The sequence below is a fragment of the Fukomys damarensis genome, unplaced genomic scaffold (assembly GCF_012274545.1).
Source record: "Fukomys damarensis isolate Sample0158 unplaced genomic scaffold, DMR_v1.0_HiC HiC_scaffold_27, whole genome shotgun sequence".
NCBI classification, from domain to species: Eukaryota; Metazoa; Chordata; class Mammalia; order Rodentia; family Bathyergidae; genus Fukomys; species Fukomys damarensis.
Genome location: NW_022900939.1, coordinates 45670463 through 45678680, shown reverse-complemented (window position 1 = coordinate 45678680; position 8218 = coordinate 45670463). Strand labels below are relative to the sequence as shown.

The following is an 8218-nucleotide window of genomic DNA, read 5'->3' as shown; positions in this document are numbered from 1 at the left end:
ACGTGAGAGTTCACCCTACACTGACGTATCTCTGCAGGTTTTGTACTTACGGATATTTAACAATATGAAATTTTGTGGGAAAGGAAAAAGGGTTTTTAATTGCACAGCAAAGTGCTCGCAATGTACAGTTCAGTGGAATAGAAGGTTCAAAACTTCGTGTGCAGCATGACCCCAGCTCCTGCCCTGTCATATCTTCTTAGATGTATGCTGTAATATTTTATAAAAAGAAAATTTCATTGTGAAAGATGTAGCTATAAACCTAATTGTAGGGTGAATGTGATCCTTTCATCCTCTTCGGTTCTCATAAACGTGTTACATTCGAATCGTAAACTCCTGGCGCGGACAGCAGTGGTCAGAGACCCTGGCACGCTGTGCTCCAGATGAGCTGAGGAACCAACTCGGCCGAGGTCTGGGGTGGGCAGGGGCCCGGGGGCTGCCCGCCTCGGCGCTGCTGGCGCGGGTGCTCCTGCAGGGCAGTCCCCGGACCTTCTAAAGCACCCGTGTGGGGACCACGGATAAACGCCTAAGACCACAACAGTCCAAGGAGGCATCTGGTGACAGGTAAGGTGGGGAAATGGAAGGACGTTGTGAACCTTTGGAAGAGTAAAGAAGCGGAGAGGACGCCCTGGGCTGCTGCAGGCCCCGCGCGGTGCAGGCGGCCCAGGACGCCGTGGCAGAGTGGCGCAGTGCGTGGGCCCTACGCTAAGACACTTCTGAGCGGCTGTTTCCCAGCACCACCTCATTTGCCCTTTAGCCCCAGTTCTGTGCAGTGTAAACACAAGCAGTCTGCACAGACACCGCGTGATTTCAAAGGCGCTCTCCCACGGGGAAGCAGAAAAGGTAAAGGAAGAAAAAGAGTCAAAATGCCCCTGTAAGAAGCCCTGGCTGCTCGCTAAACCTTCCATTGTTCAACTACCTTTCAATTTGGAATTCTTTTGTTTAAGACTTCAAGTTTCAACTCCTTCTTAGAAAACGTCTGCGCATTCCTCCCCACGGTTCGCTGCCGGGAAGATAATGCCAGCCCTCGACCTTCCCCGAACCCTGACTTTCGCACCAGTCACCGTCTTCAGCACCGGGTGACGTGAAATCAATACCTTGTCTTCCTCGGGAACCGAGTTATTCAGAGGAGCGGCTGGACAAATAAGCTAATGGTGGCCATGAAACGCAGCTGGTTCTACAAGGACATCAGCCCGCACTGTCCTCGCAGCGCTTGCACCGCGAGTCACGGTGGGCGAGTGTTTAACAGGGCGTCTGCAGGCCCACCCTCCCTGCAGCGTCCTTGATCCCAGGATCAGCCCACAAAGCCCTAGAATCTCCTCCCAAATTCAGGCCGACAGCCTTTCTAGTGAATATGCGAAGGCAATCACCACAGCGCACTCACCCTTCGCATTTCTCAGACACAATTCTGAAGATTAGAATACGAAGATCCTCCTGATTTGTTACCATGTCATGGAGCAGTCAGAGGGGAAACCGTGGGCACCATCGGGAATGACTTCCTGTCATCGTGCGTCTCCTCACAGGTCTCCATTTATTCGGGGCGCTGTGAGTGCCGTCCCTTAACCCCCACTTAGGTGTAAGTTCCTTCTCAGACTCTTCTGCTGCTGGATCTGCTGTGACACAGCGCCGGCAGGGGACTCATGGAAATCTGCGAAGTGGCTTTCGGACTTTTTTAAAAGGGTACGAATAAGAAAAGCGCTCCCTTTTCCATTCCTTCCTGGTTTGAAATCAGGTGACAGATCTGAAGCTGTGGGACCATGCGGTAACAGTGCGAAGGCAAAAGCCAGCAAGTCAGTGACACAGAGAAGAAAGAAAGGGATTCTTCACAACATTTTTTTTTTTTTTTTTTTTTTTGGCCAGGGACGGAACTCAGGACCTTGTGCCTGCCAGGCAGGCAGCAGAACCACTGAGCTAAACCCCGGGTTCCTTGACATTTTAGGGGTGAAATTGTCTGTTGACTTCTAAAAAACCATCAAACGGTTAAACCAATAGCGAGGCACTGTCCCCAGGATTGCCTGGTTAGTTAAATAAAGAACCTGTCAAATAACTGGTGTATCGTTTATTTTAATCACATTTGTAAGAAGTATGGGTTGACTTAGAGAGGGTTGAAAGTTTTAAGGGACAAAGCAGCGAAGAGCTGGGATGTGTCATGAAGCACGGTACTCGCTTTTTTGTTCAGTTATTCATTCACATTCGGGTTTCCCCTTTCTACTAGAAAGCAAAGAGCTGAGCCAGCCGGTGAGCGATTAAAAACGCACAGAAGCTCTGCAAAGACCAGAACACGGACAAAGCTGGAGCTAAGGAAAAGAATGAAAAGGTGTGGACTGGAAAGAGGGAAAGAGGAGTAAGGGAAGGAGAGGAAGAATTAATTGCCCTTGTTCATAATGAGCTACGTAATCCGATTCGTCCCTCTCTACATTAGAGAACCATAGGTTATCCAACTATAATAACTTTAAAATAACTTAGAAGTCGTATAGTCTGATTTAGTCTAAGATGTGTCATCCTTAGTTTAAAAATATATCTTTAGAAGGACAAATCATAGTATTATTATGATTTTTCCTATAGTACTCATTCCTTCCTATTTATTCGTATTTGTCTCATTGAAAACCTTGCTCCTTTATTATGTTATTGAAGATCTAAACTATGAGTAGGACAGCAAAGCATATTTCAGTGAAGTTTAAACCAGTTGCAACCCTGAACGGGCAGAAGATGGAAAATAAGGCTTTAATCTGCCTGCCAGCCAATCTCCAAGCTTGTCGCTGAATTCTGTGAATCCTCCCATCAGAAGGTCAGCAGAACTAAAGGCTCCGTTGCACAAGTTGGTACCAGGACCACGTCCTCTGCCAAAAGAGCCTTGCAAAACAAAGGGCATCATTGTTTGAACAGACTGACCTGGCAACTTAGCCAGAAAGGTTTTTTCTTTCTACCAATTTAGTGGTGGAGACGGAATAAAGTCAAAGCCCTTTTGTATGGTGGAAGTACTTCCGTGTAAAGCTTAAGAGCTCCGAGGTCGTACCTACACAGGTCTGGATGCAGCTCGGCCCCTTAGGGGTCAGTGTAACCTCCGTGGCAGTCGGGGTTTCAGCTCCATCCTCTTCGGGGTCCCCCCAGGTGGCTGGGGGATCGCACTCCCGGGAGTGTCTGGGGTCTCAGTGTGGCTACTGGCATCTTCTGCTCTGGCACTCTGGCCCCACGCTGCTCCCCCTGCCACGAACAGAGCAGCTCTGCCCTCCACGCCTTTGTGCCGGGACAGCTCTACCTGGAGCCAGGCCATGAAAACGCATGCAAACGAAACCCCTTCCAGTCGCAGCTGTTGAGTGATCTGTCCCAGCACAAGAAAGCTAATACTGTGTACTTCTTCTGGAGCAATTTCTCCATTTGTAAGGCGGAAATAGCAGCTCTTAAACTTGGCAGACTGCTAGCTGCCTCTCAGAACCCATTTTCCCCTTTACCAAGAGCAAAAGAATCTTAGATTTTAGCTGTGCACGCAGATGACGAGAGGGGAGAAGATTTCTGAGTAGATGTGGCCGTGTGTGTAAGTCTGGGCTATATGTGAGAATGGTAAGTGCTACTGTGGGATGTGTACTTCATCTTTTTAGAATACAGATGTGATAGCAGGAGCCCTAACCCCTTCCTTTGCCAATGAGACAACCTTGGGAATGAGAGCTGCATATGCCAGGGGCGTTAGAAAGGTGCTGAGCCTCTGCTACCCTGTCACGTCAAACTCTTCTGGACTCCTTGAACAGGAAAGAGAAATAAACTACCTGACAGAAGCTATTGTTCTGGAGTACTTAATTCTCTTTTTGTCAAACGTAATCCTAATTGACAGTACTGCCACCAAAGGTTTTGAGACTCACATGAAACCGTGTGCCAGCATTATAGTCAGTGTGCAGCAAATGATGGCATTATTGTTACACGAGGCAGTGTGGGCTGCATGTTCAGAAGCACGGATCTGGAAAGGCTCACCTTTCAGACCAGCAACACTGAGAGGTTCCAGACACTCACCGAGGAAGGGGCTCTCCCAGAGCGTGACTTCTGATGTTACTGGAATAAATTACCTGCAGTCAAGAAAAGAAGTCAAACAGACCTGGAATAGCTCCTAATCCCCATGGTAACCAGATATTTTCTTACACTGAGTGTTGCTTAATGTTCTTGGTCTGAAGGACTCTAAATTTTGATGAGAAATTTTAAATGGAAAATAAAGGTATGGACATGCTATATCCTATAAAGCAAAACCCTCGGAATGGCGAAGGATCTCATGAGGATAACTCCATGTGACGAATAGCACTATGACAAAATAACTTCGGAAGGGAAATAAACTTTAAAACAAGGACTGCTGCTGCGTGTATGTGTGCATCCTGTAAATAATATATATAATTTCTTCATCAGACATTGCCACTGTGTATCGCAGATCCCGCTGGGGCAGCCTCCCTCCCTCCGATGCCGCTGCTGCAGTCCGTAGCTGTTAAAGGCGTCCAGGGGCAGCTATAAAACCCGTGTTGTCTGTGTGAAATGCTTTCATCCTCTTTCCCATAACTCTCTTGCTTCCAGAGTGCACCTTAGACTGCTAATTTACTTCCTCTATGGCAATAGCTCAATATCAATTCTGTGGATTGTCTGTACCTTTCTGAAAACAGATGCCTAAATTTGCAGCCTGAGTTTCTTGTAGTCCTGGGGAAAAAAGGTGAGAATCAAGTTCACAATGGCTAAACTTCCCCTCTAGGGAGTCTCCAAGGCAGAGAAGGCGTGAGCATGGGCCCCAACATCAACAAAGGACACAGACCCGTCCACCCTTGGGGCCCTCTTCTCTGTCTTGTTCTGGCTTGGTTTGGTTTTGAGGTAGGGGTACGCAGCCGTCTTGTGAGCTCGCAAACATCTCCTGTACCACCCAACCAGCACCTGACTGCTCTAAGTGAAGCCTTTGTAGCCAGCAGTCTGGGTTCTACAATGTGCTAACAACCAGAATTTTGACTTAATATTTCCAATGATAATGCATTAATATATCCATAAAGTTCCCAAAAAAGCAGAAAAAGAGTCAATATTAAAGTACAAACTGAGTGTGGTGGCCTCACCTGTAACCCCAGCACTCTGGGAGGCTGAAGCAGGAGGATGACAAGTGCAGGCCCAGCCTGAGTAATTTGTCCACGTGACAAGAACTTGCCTCAGAAAAGTCTCCTGGGGGTGTAGTTCAGCGCAAAGGCCCCGGATTCAATCCCCAGTACCACAGGAACAAAATTTTTCAGTTCAAAGAAAAGAAGCTATCGAGAGCTAAAAAGTTTTAGAATCTGGTATCATCTAGAATTTAGAAAGAAAGCAGGTGCACTTGCCTTATATTCAGGGCCAAGGAAGTGCTGCATTACCAAACTCACTAATTCTGTAGTGAACCAACCACACAAATATGGTAAAAAGTCACACAGCATTCAGGACTCTTCACACTAATAACCTGTGGTCAGATGAGGTCTGGGCAGGGGAGTCTCGAAAACACCTCCTCTTTTCCTCCTCCTTTCCTAGGTGCTCAGACTGTGATGGGAGGCAGGGGCTGGGAGCGTAGGGAGCTCTCACTCCAAGTGAGGGAAACGCAGAGCAATTTAATAAAAAATCCCTGTAAGCCATTAAGCAGTTCACGTTCGATAGTTCTAAATCAATCTCAACTTCCAATTACTACATTTCACTTGCAAACAAATCAGAAAAGTAGAAAGCATTGAAAATAGATGATTAACGCCTGAAAATGGACCGTTCTACATCAGGAAGGTACATTCTGCTCGTATTACACACACTTGTGCAGAACTTCTCCACAACAGATGGACTGGCAGTAAATGCATTAAAACCCAGCAGATGGCATAAACTCATGGGACCCTCCAAGGTGCCACGCACCTGTATTCCATCGAGGGCCCTCAGACTCTAAATCCAACATGCTTTAAACCTTTGGAGAAACCTGCAAGTCACTTTATAGTTGTCAAACACAAGGGAAGAGCTCTGGCAATCTTGTCATTACACCTGGATGGTGCTTCGTGCTTTTTCCCACATCTGTTCTCTTTATCCTGAGTCTTCCTTGATATTCCAAGTGACAGTGACTTCCCCCGAAATGTTTATGTGATTATGACTTAGAAGTGCTGAGACATGTTGAACTCAGCCTTCAGGACATTCGTCGACGAATATTGCTAAGAAGCAAGAAAATCGTCAAATGGCAAAAGTGAAAATAGGCCTTTGAACAATATTCTCACATAATTTGCACATTGGTGGCCTGTGTCAGTGTGTGCCGTCTCCATCTCTGTGACTTGCCAGGGGTTGCTGTGCTTTTTGAAATTCTGCCTTGTAAATAGGTGGTCAAGACCACTTAACTTGCTCATGTATCAGTGGGGACACACTGATGTCAATGAGCAATCAATTTTTAAACTGAATAAGAAAAAAGAAGCAGCAAATAAATTTTAGTATGGCCCAGAAATAATGTCAGACTTTTCATATTCTAATGTAAAGTAAGTCAGCATCACAATTTAAAAATCATGTGAAATTCTATTTTCTTCCCCAGTCTAAGTCTTTCAAAAGCTCCCATGTCAGCAAGAGGTGGTGATTTGTGTTTGTACAAATGCACCAGAATAGCTAATTCCATGACATCAGGGCAATGCAGTACCTGGAAAGAGGGTGATGACCGGTGGCCACCAACCATCGCTGTTTCATAAAATCACCGTCAGCCACCGAAATTATGTTTTTGAAAGAATGTAGCTTGGAAATAAGTACTTTATATTTTTTAAACTACTTATGTACCTATGATAAATTTCAAAACAGCAGGTTTTGACACGAGACAAACAGCAAGTCGGTTGTCCCTGTCACCAGGAGCCCTGACCACAACTCTGTCATCAGGCCCAGGGTGCTTTTCACCCTCGCCAAGCTTTTTCGTGACAAGCGAGAGAAGTGGGAGGCGCCATCCCTCCGAGGGAGGAAAACTCTCCATAGGTTGAATATTCCCCCAAATTATAATCTCTGCCATTAGTTAAGAGAACACAGTACTGCAGCAGCCAGGAAGCGAGAGTGTGCTCGTGTATTCCCTCCCTGCCCACCGGCAGTGGGCTGATACCGTGATCCAGTACCGTTTGCCACAGTGCAGAGCGAGGCCGGGACCTATCTCAGGGACCCGGGAAGGCAGGGTGGACATAGGGGGGTTAGTGACCCCCTTTATTAGATGGAATCACTTCAAGAATCATCAGAGAACTGCAAAGTAAGGGTCCAGGGTGTCTCATTGCTGACACCCTTTCTCAGGCTTCGTGCACGATGTGGTGTTTGTGAATTAAATGGCGGCAGCCCGGAAGTTAGCGCGGAAACCAAGCAAACATCTCTCTGCAACTAGCTTGCTCAAAGCAGGGCCAAGACATCTCATTCACCTGCACCAATCCGTGCCTGCGTCTATAACCATCCGCTTACTCCTAGCAAGACAATGTTCTGCTGTCTTTCCCAAGCCTCCAAGGTCCAGTTACTAGAAAGAAGCAGAAATAGACTAAACGTGCAAGAAAAACTTTGTCAACAAACTTTCAATGTGGATTATAGACAGAGACCCGGGCATATTCGTGATATGTATTTATAAGAAAAGTTATTTCATATTTCAGATCAGTGTTTTCCCCAAACTGCCACAGTAGGTGAGTTTCCTCAGTCAACTTGGGCCATTTGTGTGTCTTGAGTTAATCGATGAGGAATATGAGATAGATACCTAAAGGTACTTAGAAAATTATAGCAGGCTCGATTTTAATTAACACTTTTCTTACAAGCATATTCAGGTGGGAAAACTTGAGGAATCAGAAGTAACTGTGTCTGCTTCTGAGACCTACGTGAGCGGCACTGCTCCGACTGACTCGGGTTCAGTGCAGCTCGGAACCACGTGTCCCAACCAGCACACTCACAACCCATCTGCACCGGGATTCATCAAGGTTCCTTCTCAGAAGCAGGTATTTCCAGACCTCTTCCTAGCACTTCCAAACTGAGCCCAGGACTGAGTCCTCTGTGTGGTGCCGGGTCCAGTCCTCTCTGAGTCAACCCAGCCCTCTGAATCGCCCGGCTGTGTGATGGCCGCATCCCGGCCCTGCACCCAGGCCCCTGCAGGCCCCAGAGGGATGGGAGGGGACCTCGCACATCCACTGTGTCGCAGCCTGTGTGTCGCCAGAGCCCAGCTGCCCAGCGGTCCCTCGCTGTCCGTCCTCAGATGCAAGTGGGCAGGCCAGCTGGGCCGGAG

The 8218-nt window shown here is 47.2% G+C and overlaps 1 long non-coding RNA gene across 6 annotated transcripts in view; it reads right to left on the bottom strand.

The window, feature by feature from the left end:
- The window catches only part of LOC104857808, a 61345-nt gene that overhangs the window by 38044 nt on the left and 15083 nt on the right, over positions 1 to 8218 (bottom strand). The window contains exon 4 of one of the 6 annotated variants that reach the window (XR_004514480.1): positions 2590 to 4055. The exons of the other annotated variants lie outside the window; for them this stretch is intronic. This is a non-coding gene — a long non-coding RNA (uncharacterized LOC104857808). Of the gene's footprint in view, positions 1 to 2589; positions 4056 to 8218 lie in introns of those variants that run through there. 6 annotated transcript variants of the gene reach the window in all.